At 47.6% G+C, this 13,741-nt stretch overlaps 1 long non-coding RNA gene across 1 annotated transcript; it reads right to left on the minus strand.

Moving 5' to 3' along the window:
- Positions 1 to 11,358: 11,358 nt before the first annotated feature.
- Positions 11,359 to 13,148, minus strand: LOC140217159 (uncharacterized). The gene is made up of 3 exons (XR_011893667.1): positions 13,089 to 13,148; positions 11,555 to 11,684; positions 11,359 to 11,422 (listed from the first exon to the last, which is right to left on the minus strand). It is a non-coding gene; the product is annotated as an uncharacterized lncRNA (long non-coding RNA).
- Between the last annotated feature and the right edge of the window lie 593 nt (positions 13,149 to 13,741).

A 13,741-nucleotide genomic window follows, 5' to 3' on the forward strand; every position in this document is an offset into this window, starting at 1 on the left:
TGAAACAATGAGAACGTTTCCCCAATTAAGAGACAATGAAACATGCGTAACACGTTTTCTTTATTGAATCGTACTTCGGTGTGCAATTGAAAAGTAATAGAAGGCATCTCATATTTAGTGCCGCAGGAGTTAGGCGCCCGTTTTCGCGTTGAGCGTCGGCGTCATACCTCGGCGGCGTAACCGACCAAACGAGTGCAGCAAATAATGAAAGTGAACGCGGAGCGCAGCGGGACAGAAGAAAGAAGAAAGAAAGAAACTTTTATTGACAAACGATTTACGTGCATTGGTCGGAGACCCTTTAGTCCAAGGCCCCGCTGGCCTGGACCTGGACACCATAGGATCCGGTGATGATGGGCGAATTTCGTCGGTATTATGGCATGTCTTGGTCACGTGGCCCCTGAGAAAAAGGCGACATGCTTCTTGAGAGTCTGTTATTATGGTGACGCTCTTTTGCGTGCGTTCCGCGTGAGCGAGGGCCATTGCCACGGCGAAAGTCTCGGCAGCCGCCGGAGTACCTACCTTGACGGATGCCGTAAATTGTTGTTGTGCTTTCGTATCGACGATTGCCACTGCGTACCTCCAGATGTTCTTTTGGTCATCACTGGCGTTCGAGTGTACGTTCGGATACGCTGCTGCGTCCGTGTATATTGTGTTTGACGTGGGATTATTTTCATACATTCCTCTAATATGTTGTTCGCGTGCTTTTCGCCTTGCTTTATTGTATTCAGGGTGCATGGTTTTGGGTATGGGGGCCACTGTTATTCGAGCTCGTGTTGAGGTTGGTAGTGGTAATACGTGTTCGCCGATAAATTGTGGGTGTGGGGAAATACTAGCCCTTGTCAGTAGGGCCCGTCCTGCGTGAGTGTAGCTCAAGCGTTCCCTCTGGGAGATTAGTGTGGCTTGTTTTAGTTCTTCGAATGTGTTGTGTACTCCTAAGGCTAGCCGGTGATCTGTGGACGTCCCCTTGGGTAGACCGAGCGCCGCTTTGTATGCTGATCTTATTATGATGTCGACCTGCCTTTTCTCCTCGCGACTAAGGAAGTGGTAGGGCAGGCCGTACGTGACTCGGCTTATTACTAGTGCTTGGATGAGCCTCAGCGTGTAGTGTTCTTGCATGCCCACTTTCCTATAAGTTACGCGACGGATCATTTGCGCAATGTTATTTGCGGTAGTTTTCAATGTTTTGATGGTGTGGGATGCGTTCCTGCTACTTTGGAGCCAGAAGCCCAAGATCCGCATCACCTTAACTTCTTGGACCGTGTGTCCTTCCACAACGATGTTGACAGGTCTGTTGGTTATGTAGCCCCTCGAGTATACCCGAATGATCTGCGATTTTTCGGGGGCACATTTGAGGCCACTGCTCCTCGAGAATTTGTCTACTTCCTCGGCTGCTTGTTGTAGTACTTGTTCTTTGTGTCCCAGAGAGCCCCTTGCTGCCCACAGCGTTATGTCGTCCGCGCACAATGTGTAACCCAAATCGGGGATTTGGTCCAGCTGTCGCGCCAAGCGACACATCGCTATATTGAACAGCAAAGGTGATATTATTGCCCCTTCGGGTGTTCCTCTACTGGGCACATTGAACTTTTGGGAAGCGATCTGACCGATTCATATTGTGGCGGTGCGTTTGGCGAGAAAGCCGTTCGTTCTCCCATCCGTGCGTTCGTTCTCCGCATCCCGTCAATTCGAGTTCCTCCAATATTGTTTTGTGCGAAACGTTATCAAATGCTCCCTTGAGGTCTAGTGCAAGCACTAGTCTTTCCTCTCCGCGGGCGATGTTAGCTATAACTTCTTCTCTGATCAGTAAGAATGCGTCTTGACAGGATAGCCCCGTACGGAACCCTATCATGGTGTTTGGAAACCATCTTATTTCCTCAAGGTACCGCTGCAGTCTTATTTGTACTATTCGTTCGTACAGTTTACCCAGGCAGGACGTGAGAGAAATGGGCCTCAGAGCGTCTATTGAGGGAGTCTTTTTAGGTTTGGGGATCATAATAATTTTAGCGTGTTTCCATTCCGGGGGCAATTGGCCTTTGAGCCAGCTCTCGCCATTGAACAGTTCTGTGACTTAATCAGGACTCTAGCGTCCAGGTTCCGAAGCATCGCGTTCGTGATGGCATGAGGGCCAGGAGCCGAGTTTTTGGCTGCTGCTTGAGCTGCCTCAAAGACTTCTGCATAGGTGAAAGATTCATCTAATTTGGAATTCGCCTTTCCAAGGTATGGTCGCGTCTCGTTTGGGGCGTCTGTGTTTAGTGGTGGTCCTATGTATCGTTCTTTCAGTTTGTCTAGTAGTTCCGCGTCTGTGCCTGGGAAACTGTCCGAGATGATTTGGAGTCGTTTGTTGTTTTATGTGCGTGTGCTATCCGGGTCAAGCATTGCACGAAGGATGCGCCACGTGCCAGCCGTTCCCAAGGTCCCCGAGAGGGGCCCGCAGAACGTAGCCCACTCATTTTTCGCTAATTCGTCAGCGTGTCATTGCGCTTCCTCCGCCAGAAGTGTTATGCGGGCACGTAGCTGTTTGTTGAGGCATTGCTTTTTCCAACGCTTAACTAATCTGTGTCTTTCGTCCCACAAGTTTACTAGGTGGGCATCTACCACGGGGGCATCCGACGTGCGCTCTATGGTTTTGGTAGTGTCCTTGTGTGTCGACTGGATGACTTTTGTCCATTCTTGTATGTTGTCGGGAGTCTTTGCTGTGTCGAGGTTCCGTTGGAGCTCCCTGTATTTTTACCAGTCGGTTAATTTCGTTGTGCCAATCGTTCTACGTAATTTGGGGGTCGAAAGTGAAATACGAATCAGATCATGATCACTCCCCAAGTTTTCGTTTAGTGATGCCCACTGTGCGCCTTTGATGTACGCACGATCGGGTGTTGTGTCCCTGCTCACGCTGTTACCTGTGCGTGTGGGCGTGCCTATGTGGTTTGCTGTCTGCATGCCGAGGTTCTCAACCGATTGCTCAAGTAGGTCTCCTTTAGGGGATGTGGACGCGTAGCCCCACATTGTATGTGGCGCGTTGAAATCGCCCAATATCACCATTCGGTCTTTGGTGCCCGCTATGGTCTTAGTGTCCGATAAAATTTGGGGTAGGTGCAGACCTTTGCTTTTGGGAGGGCTGTAAATGTTTGTTATGATGCTGTGTGCTTTGCCTCTTTTCCGCGGTAGCACGCTGATCGTTACGGAATTGGTTTCCCCGTTACGTTGGGGGAGGATTATCATTTGTGCCCTGATTGTCTTGCTCACAAGCGTGGCAACATTAGGATTTTGGGGGTCGCTCAGAACATAATAGCCCTGTAGTCGGGCCGGTTTGGGCCCAACCTCCTGAAGGCATATTATGTCCGGAGCAACCGGAGAGCTTTTAATAAATTGCTGGAGGGCTGCCGCCTTTCTCGCGAAGGATCGGCAGTTCCATTTCCAGATCTCTAATTGTTCCGGGTTGTTTGGTTTTGTTTTCTCTTTAAGTGTAGTAGCCATGGTTCCCACTCGTTATTTAGGCTTTTGACATCTAGATGTCCGAGCCGTCCGTATCAATTATGCGGTGGGCCGTCTTGGTCTTGGCCCATCCGGCGCCGACTGCTATGGCGCGTTTCTTAGTCGTTGTGGTTTTGGCTGCGGTCTTTAGCTGCTCCGTCACTTGTTGTTTGTGCTTCTCGAATTCTACCAGCACTTGTGATTGGAAATCGAGGAGTTTCTGATTCACGAGGGTTATCATCTCGTGCATTAGTGATTTAGAGGTTTCTGCCAATAATAGTTGGATTTGGGCCATTGCGGGTGGCGCTTCGGTATTTGGTGTTTGTGGTGTTGGCGTTGGTGATTTTGGTTCACTACGTGTGAGAGTGTTCGTATTTGAGGTGATTTGTGTCGGTTCTGTGGCCGATTGTCTACGATCTGATTCTAGCTGTTGTATTTTTCGTGTGAGGCGTTCCTCTAGCTCCTTAATTTTCTCGTCGGATCGCTGTCGTTTGCGTTCCTCGTCTCGAAGTTGTGCGCGTAGCTGCGCGCTTTCCTGTTTAAGTACTTCGTAACCGGGATCTCGCTGTGTATGTGGTGTGTGTTGCGGAGCATTGGGAGATACAACCATCGCCCAGCTCACCTGAGGCGTTTGTGACTTCTGGTGCTGCGGGGGCACTGGCGCTTGTGCGGCCCTGGATGGCTCCCTGGATGGGCTCCTACTTCTTTTGCCATTAGGAGATGTGGATTTGTGGCGATGGCTCTCTTCCTCGTCCTCTGAGCTGAACCATCGCAGTTTCTTCTGGTCCACTCGCTCTCGTGAGCGGGACTGACGATTGGTGTTCTTGGAACGAATGTTCTTTAGCTTCTGTGGACATTTGTTGCTTCCAGTCTCGTGGCCTGCCGCCCCGCAAACTGCGCATTTGATCACACACTCGTGTCCAAGGGCGGGGGGATCCTTCAAGCCGCATTTTTTGCAGATGTTGATCGGGTGGGGGCACACATCCGGTCGGTGTCCCGCTTGGAAACATTCCGTGCATATTTGAACAGTGGGCTTGTATGGATGGAGTCGCATCTCTCCTCCCATGTAATAAATACATTTGGGAAGGGAGCCACCGGTGAAAGTGATGAGTGCCGTGGATGACTTGCCTAGCATCCGAGCTCGTTCAATTTGAACTCCGTGTATCCGTACTCGCATGTTGGCTACTAAATATTCCATGGGTGTGTCCGCTGGAATGCCGTGAACCACACTTCGATAGCAGTTGTGGGGGTCAGCTACGTATGTGTTGAATTGGTGCACGCGTCCGTTCAATTCGAGTTGCGTGATGCGGTGGAGTACGTTGGCCACTTCCGTGGTGCTCATCGATAGAATTATAATGTTCGATCCGGGGTGAGTGCGGAGGATGAAATCCACGCCTGTGATTCTCTCCCGCTTCACGGGTCCATCTTGAGTTCGACTGAGATGGTCTTGGATTGGTTGGCTTGCCTTGAGAATGGCAGTCGCCAAGGTTAGTATTAGTATGTCTTTGATTGTTAATCCCTTTGTGGGACGCATGATAAATTTTACATCATCCTTTGGTAATGCTAGCAGAGGTTTGCGCTTTGGATGGTGGAAGCGATTTCCTTGGTTGTCAGCCGCACCATATGGATGGTCGTCGCGCTCCCCTCTCCTGAAGTTTGCCTGACTAGGTGAGCCGCGTTGCTTCGGAGAATTGGCTTCCTTGCATTTTTCGTTCTTCTTACGTTGTTTCTTAGCTCTTTGTGATTCAACAATGTGCCAACTAGCGCCAGTGCGGTCGGCCTTTGTCGGGTCGGTTTCGATGAGGTACTTGTCGAAGTGGTGTTCCATCTCGGTGGATGAAGATTGTTCGTTGTAGTCGTTCAGTGAGTGCCCTGAGGTGGAGCACATTGGTGCCGGTGTTGTGCCGGTAGCCGTCGTTGGCTTTTGAGAGGCCTTCTCGGGCATATTCTCTATCGTTGAGGCGGCAGCGGTCTCATAGGCGTAGCGAACGCCGTGCGTTTCTGTGAGCGTTCTTGCCGCGCTTGTTACCCGACGCAGCTGCGCCCGCTTCGGATCTTGAAACTTCAATATTGAGGTAAAAAATTCGCCTATCGGTTTGAAAATGATGTCCGGGTGTAGAACTCGTCGAGTATAGTCCAGTCGATATCTTGGCTGTTGTCCTACGGTCATTAGAACGGGCGTAAATCGGGCTTCGGTGGAGCCGATGTGAGGCACGTCCACTCCGTCTGGCCCCCTCTGGCCCCCTCTGGCGTCCCCCGGGACAGAAGCATAGAGAAAGAAAAAAAAGGTTAAGAGCGGACACTCCCATACACCCCCAGCGGCCCAATCCACTCTAGCGCGCCTGGCGGTTGGTGAGAGCAACTGGCCTGCACTTCCGGTTTCGGTTTCACAGGCGCGAAATTTGGATTACCGCGCGTAACTGACATTAGGCTGTAGCGGAAGCTTGTCATTTAAGACCACTTTTCGTCACCCAAATGGAAACGATTTTATTTGTCGTTTTGGTTTAGCGATTCCCTATTTTGTGTAGTTCAATTGTTGGTGTGAAGTGAGGTCGTGACGCAATTTTTATTTCTATTAAGTTATAAAAGATGGAGATAGAGGTAACCATAATTCACTACGGCTTTTCCATCGCGCTTGTCTTCTTTATTTTAGTACAAGCGGTCATATGTATCACAGAGACAGAGTTCCCACAATGTTTTTATTCCAAGGCAACATATAGGCTGAGCAGAGAAAAGCACAAAATGAGAAGAGCATCGTACAGAAATGCAAGGTGTAGAAATATACCTGCATCTTTGCTTACAAAGTTAACAAATATTGCAACAAATACACAGAAAACACAAATGTTGGCGGAAGCCGGCAAGCTGGTGAAGTATGGAGCGCTGATCAGCGCCCAGTGGGCAAGAATGCATGGAACAAACGCGGCGCACAAAAATCATGAAGGAAGGCGCAACATACACACAGCACTTAAGTCACTAGTCACGACTGTGGTTAACCAAAATAATGCACAGAGAAAGAAAGATGGTGCAAAAACCACACGACGCAAGATATCAGAAAAGCAAAGATAGAGTGCGTAGTCTGTCCTTAAAAGCAGCTAGCCCAAAATGTAAAAAAAAAAAAATTGCTGCTCGAACATTCGCTGGTTGCTCTCGAAAAGGTGATGCTTTGGAGCTTGCCCATTACATGAAAAACAAACGTTCTGCTACAACAGTGGCTGGCATTTTTCCTCTTATGTGTCGCTTTCATGAAAAACTTAGAGCCTAAGTGATTTGCTACTGAGTGTTGCTGTTACGTATTGGCAGCGTTCAAGGTGAAGGTGAAATACACTGCAGTCTTCACTTCTCCAAAATTCTGCACCTTAACTGGTGCTACAAGTGCGCTATTACGCGGCTAATAGCCGAAGTAAACCTCTTTACCACTATATGTACCACTATATGTTCCTTACCACTATATGTACTAACCGCTTTAACGCATTTCAACAAGTGCTTTTGTTATCAATGTATTACTTGAGCTAGAGAGATAAAGCGCACACAGTGACTTACCGACCCACAATAGCATGTAGAGTTTGCCAGCAGATGCTACAAATATACAGACAATATACGAAATTTCTTTTCAAGGTCATGCAAATCCCTTCGAGCAAATACAGGTAGTGTCCCTACTCCTCATAGTGGGTGAAGAAAACAATGGATAAAACGAAGGAGCGCCTACTTCCCTTGAACTCAATAGAAGGCCATAATGAAGTCTGCTATAACGAGTGATGACTTCAGCAAAGTGATTGCGGGACTGGGTTTAACTCCAATACCTTTGCGTAAAGCTGCCGCTAACTGCTAACCTTTGAACTTGTCTAGTTGTATTCCAGAGATTGAAGACTGGAACCTAACCTTATCCAAGTTTCGGTTCACGAAACGCACATGCCAGCATAAACGAACCCGGCAAAACATTTTCAGAAACTCCTTGCAACACCCAGCAGAGCAGAAATGAAAATTGCCAACGCTCGACAGATGGCGATACAGAACGTCGCACACTTTCGAGTGATGTGCGGTGGCCTCAATTATGGCAAGAAAGTGAGATTCAAGTTGTACGTATGCAAAAGCTGCTTCCGATGGCACAGTCAGATTCCCAAAAAGTTTGCTAGGGACATGGTATGCTTTGATCATTGTGAAATACTGGTGGGGACCCTTGATTGTCCCGCTGTCGTCTTTCAATAACTGTGGGCAACTGCAAGTTTCACCTGCGTTCCGAAGAAAGTATTTGATCAGAAAGCCAGCTACATAATATGCAGCGGAGTCATCAATAACATGGGAGTGAATGTTAGTCGCAAGTTCGGAAAGATCGTCCAGAGCGGGAAAGTCGTCAGGATGTGGCTTTGCCCACTCCTCATTATTCACAAGAGACTCACTGGTGAGGGAAAATGGCGAGAGCTCCTGAAGGAGGTCACATTCATCATCCTCGACATTTCCGTATTCTGACAGTTTGAAGAGCTTTCTTATGCAGATGTGCTTCAGGCCACAGATAAATTGTGCTACATTCGGGTTGGTGTTGCAACCTTGTTTTTGCCTAATGTGGCCGAATATGTTCTCCAGGGGATCCTGTTGAAGTCGGCGTGTTAGAAGGTATTGAAAATTGTAATTTTTGGAGAGATCGTCCCACAGTTGACAAATGGCCTGAATTGTAATCTGCCAACCAACAATGGTTTGTGGTTGACGTCTGGCATCAAACTTCCATGATGCAATCCAAGGAAGCTGGCCTTGAAGGAAGTCAATCAGTTCTGGATTCTCTTTGATGATTGCATGCCGGAGCTTTTGCGAAGTTTTTTTTTTACTCGAGCTGTTCAGGGAATCGAAAATCCTGTCCATACGATCACAAAATTGTGCTGTAGCGATGGCTGAGGCAGGCAGCACGTTTGCATACACCAATGCCGTGATAGCAATGGATACCGATGCACTGAGGACCTGCGTTGCTCTGCTGACCTTCATATTGGCAAAAGGTTTCTGATGAACGTGCCGTTCAGTCAACTTTGGAGCCAGTCGCAACCGCAACTCATGCGAAGATTGGTAAAGGCTTACAATGTGTGACCAGTCAACAATTTCATCCCCTATGTACAACTTGTGCGCTTGGACATTATTGCGTGTTGTTTTAATTAAATGTGGTACATCAAAGATGAAATATACCCGCTCACCATCAACGTCAAAAAAAGGCTTTGCGGCAGTCACTCTTAGTTGGTTAGCGAGACTGACATTAGAACTACCCTGATCACATAATAATGCTTTCACTGTAATATGAATGCATCTAAGCTCCACAATGAGTGACAACAGCAGGTTATGCATAACAGATGATGGTGTTGATGTGTGCCCTATAGTAAAAGCAACCGGTTGAACCCACTTCTTCGAAACACCAGCAAGGAGAACAACCATTGCTCGGTCAGCAATGGTTGAAGTGCGGTGAGCGCCATCACCTGTGAAACCATGGACAACGTCCCGTGCAACATCATAATGCAAATTTTTTTTCAGTGCTATCTCGTCAAAAACTAAAGCACACACTCGGTCACGTTCATTCCAAGCTTGAGTATTTGTTGCAATGGAAGAAATGATTCCAGGAATCGTGCCTGGAGTCATCTTTACATTTGCTAGCCACCTTCTTAATGAACGCCGGGAGGGCAAAGAGAAATATGGAGCCAGAAACGGTATGCTCGCGGGCCACGGAAGTTTAGGTGTAGAGCGAATTTCTTCAACCAAACGGGAAACCGCTTGCCTTTGCCTTTTGGCCTCAAGCGAACATGTGTCGAAAGAAGTTTAAAAACCTCCTCGGTGACGTATGGTCGGATAATGCCAAGAGCCTTTGTAGTCGATGACGGTGACTTGTGAGGCTGTCTCAGCAGTCTTTTGATAGTTTTCCGCTGTGCTGCTACTTTGGCTTGGAGACGTTTGATCGTTTGCTTGTACATTTTTGATGCACAACTTGTCGTTGGCACGCAGGAAAGCTCTGCAATGAACAAAAGAAATCAATGTAAAAGCGAACAGCAAATAATTCCGCACAAGCATTTTCCTCGATTTTTCAAACCCAAGATACCAAGATGCCCAACTTCCCCCCCCCCCCCAGCACCCCTTTCCACAAAACTTCATAAACCGAGATTTATCATGTAGTCATGGGAAAATAGAAGCCTAAATTATACACATCCTAATTTCAAGCTATGCAGGCAATACAAAGAATGATTTAATAGCTCCTTAATAGTCTGCACTGCTTCCAAAGGAGCCCATTTATGTTGCAGGTTCCTAATGCACTTCCATTCTGCTTCCAGCAGAAGTTTTTGTTGGGCTAGTTGGTGCATGTTACTGATGTACTAAAGCGCCAAAGAGACGACTCAAGAAGAGACACGGACGAGCGCGGCATTTGGAAGGATCAGTAGACAGAACCTTGCTGTGTGCTTACAGACTGTGTCAGATGTACAATCGGAGAGCCATGCGCGATAATTTCATAACGATGCGAATGCAGGTGTGCGTAAGCTTCCCTCAGCTGGCGGTGGCAATTTGGTGGTCGATTAAACGATTAATTTTTCCTTTGAATTTCCAAGCTCTTATTCCTTAAGTAACCACTAAATTGTGGCACACACATTCTCTTTCTTGATGAGTCACGCAGAACAATTGGAAAAGAAATGTTCCATCGTTCCTGTTGTGACAGAATTAGAAAAATTAAAAGCATCATTGAGAGCTCATTCTAACAATTTGTTGTTGCACACACAGTGTCCTTTTGAGGATAGTTTGCTTAGAATGTTCTGAACATAAAGTATCACGTGAAAGACAGCTACAATAAAGGCATAGTTACCATTTGCAGTAGGGCACTCATTCATGGAGCTGTTGGCAGACACATCTTCTAGGGTGTCCTGTGAAGCTTGTTCAGCGCGTCGGACACTGCTGTCGGAAGAAAGTTGCAAGGTGCCTGCGGAAATCTCTGTATCAATACAATCTGTCGCAGAAATCAACATCAAACTCACCGATCACAGAAGTTCCTTCTGTCACAACTGAACGATTGGTCAAGGTTTCCTCCAGCAGGCCGAGATCAGCATATGCCCCTTTGCCAGCTACAAGGGAGTCGCCAACTTCAGAGGTTTGGTAAGCAGTCAATTTCGCGCAAAAGAAGCAATCTCAGCGCTGAACTCACCCTGCTCATCAGGGCACCTCAATGTGTGGGGGTCGCTGTTTGAAGCCTCTTCCGCAGATCCTGAAGAAACGAAACACCAACGATTTGTCAGTAACATGTTTAAAAAAGAAACAACCTCATCCTCACCTTGTAGTGCAGCTTCTGCAGTCATACGGCAGTCACTAGTAGAAGCGACGCTCAAAGAACCTGCATATATGTGTAGTTGGTACAAGTTGCAAAGCTTGTAACATAGGAAAAATTAAACAGCACTTCCAAGCGTATTGCTTGGCAAGTGAAAAAAAGAGTAGAGAACCAACCAACTGAGAAGCAAGCAATTATGATCTGTGGAATTATCAATAGCGCAACGTTACATTGGTGTGAGGTATATATACAAGTACACGCATACCTCAAGTAAACGTGCAATAGACCTTAGAGGTCTTTCAAAACAAGTTAGACAGGCCAACAGCATTAAAAATGGCAAATGTCTAGCTGGAAGGAAGGTAATAGCCCACAATTCAGAGAATTTAGGAGTTTCGAAGAGATACTGCTCCCACAGCGAGGTTCGTCCATCGGCTGCCAACACCTTCGAAATTATTTGTCGCCACTGCTTCTATTGCATAGAATCGAGTTTTTGTCAACTACTTACAAGGTGCAACTGGGTGCACACTCGGCACAGCCATTTTTGTAAGCCTTGTATGCCCAGGGTCCATGAAACTTTCAGCCGTGAAATGGTCGCTGCAAACTCTGTAGGTCGCGTACAATACGCTGCCCGGCTTACTCAGAAGATCGTCTCTTCCAGCGTACTGCATCCATGCTGTCATCCTGCATTGGCAATGAACTATCAGCGGAAAGCGGAACTACTTGAATAGTGATCTTTTTGTATTGTGCCCCTTACTGAGTAAGGACAAACAGTCAGCGTGAAGACATGCAAACCATACAGGAGCTTTAACGCACCTGCCGTCCCGTGGTATGCGGAAGAAACTCGTTCCTGGCTTCTTCTGGGTTTTGCCGTTGTTGAAGCACCACGACACACAGCAGTAGCTGCCGTAACTTGGACCGCCGGACGGCATGGCATCAGCACGCTCTGAAAATGTCAATAAGTGCACGCTTCGTTAATTACCAAAAACATATGTAGAAGTAATATGTTTGAATGAATAGCGAACCGATGCACAATATGAAACCACCGACACGTTCTGACCTCTGACCCATAAAAGTCAGACATACAAGAATACATGTTAAGACCACATACAGAGGTGTCCAAAAGTTCCCAGGCCGTCATCCTATGTAATCCCATGGCATCGCGACTTGTGAACTTTTGAACACCCCTGTACATCATATGTAATCTCATGGCATCGCGGCCTGTGAACTTTTGAACACCCCTGTATGTACTCAGTATAGGGAGTGCATTGGGAGGCAAAATAGCAGCTCACATAAGCGTGGTAAAGATCATTTCAAAACGTCCAAATACGAGGCCTTTGTTCAAATGTACGCCACGCCACGCCTACGCGACAATACGTTGTGCAATGTATTCCGCCACGAAAAAATAATAAGGAACCGAAAGTTACATGAATGCGCAGTACTTCCCAACACGGCCGCCGCAATAAGTACATGCAGTAGTCATTGGGAAATTTTTCCCATCGTTACTTTTCTGTATAAACAATCCGCACGGACGTATACACCCCCGTCCGTCCGTGCGCCGTAGATACACAGCTCACTGCAGTACAAAACGCAATAAGCTACGCTCGCTGTTTATGTCACATGCGATTGTTTTCAAGCAATATTACTAAAATATTCAGGAGCCCTTACTCTATACGGGAAACGAGCAAGCAAAGCTTGGCTACAGCGTGCCTAACGTCCTGCTTTTCTTTATTTAGGTAGCGCCCGTCCCCGGAACGCCATTTTTCAGTCTGAATCGGCGTGGCGTCTATTATGTTCTTTCCAGCGTTCGTCAGCCTCTAGAACGAGCTAACGAATGCACCGTCAACCGTCACGCGGTCATATAAGCGCAGGTTAGGAATTCAATTTTCTCGGAACCGGAATTTTCCTGAAATGCGCAATTCCCGATATTGACCTTGAGCGTTTTTGAACACTAACTATTCGCCGAAATGAAACGCCGATACCGCGGTTATCGCAAACAGCGATAAGAACGGTTTACCCTCGCAAACCGAGACGCAGCGTCTCGATGGCGTCTGACAAGCTGCGAGTCGCAGCGCAGTGCACAGCCGTGAACCGGTGCAAGTTAATGGCAACTTCGCGTCGTTTGATTATTTTCACGGAACGCAACCAACAAAGATTATGCCGTTCTCGGTGGGGATAGCAAGAAAGTACAGCTAGTACAGCCCTCTTGCTACGCGTTTCTTGAGGGGGCATGCTTTTCGCATTGTTCGCGTCTAGCCGCCTCATATAGAGCCGCAAACTGCTTTTTTTAGCGAACCTCATCGCGCTCACAAGTCAATTACTCCAAGCTTCGCTTAAAAACGTGACTCACCTTTCTCACACACAAGAACACCGCCGCAGCCGACGCTCACGAGACGTTAGACGTTCCCGCTGGCACGCCACTGGTGTCGTTGATTTCTGCTCGATGGACGAATGGTGATTGGTGTTGATGGCAGTACGAATGAAGAACAAAAAGCACGGAAGGTGTCTTCGATAAATTCTGTTTTTATGTATAAAAAACACGCCAAATTTGGGTGTATAATTATTATTTTGTAAAGTGACTGAGCAGAATTCATTACAAAATTTTCTTTTTTTGCGCCTGCGTCCCCTGGCGTTTGATGAGAGCATTAGTTCGTTACGTAGCCGTGACGTAGTTCCTGAGGCCAGATTTCTCGGAGTGTCCGCTCTTAGTCTTTTTCTTTCTCTATGACAGAAGAGCGTACGAGGAGGAATGTGGAAGTACACTACATTGAAAGCATAAGGAATAGAATGAGTGGAGAGGAGGCGGCCGGCGCATGCGCTGATGTGCCGGCGGCCATGGCCATCGCAGCTACGTGGGCAATCTGCGCTTTGAGGGGCGAGGGGGGAAGGATAGCGTGAGGTGGGGAGCGCTACGCTCGTCCGCGGCGTTGTCAGTCCGCGGTACCAGCGTGTGTAACGGGAATAACTGCTCCTGAAAAGGGTGATGGCGGGCGGCCATCAGTA

The sequence above is a fragment of the Dermacentor andersoni genome, chromosome 4 (genome assembly GCF_023375885.2).
Source record: "Dermacentor andersoni chromosome 4, qqDerAnde1_hic_scaffold, whole genome shotgun sequence".
Lineage (NCBI taxonomy): Eukaryota > Metazoa > Arthropoda > Arachnida > Ixodida > Ixodidae > Dermacentor > Dermacentor andersoni.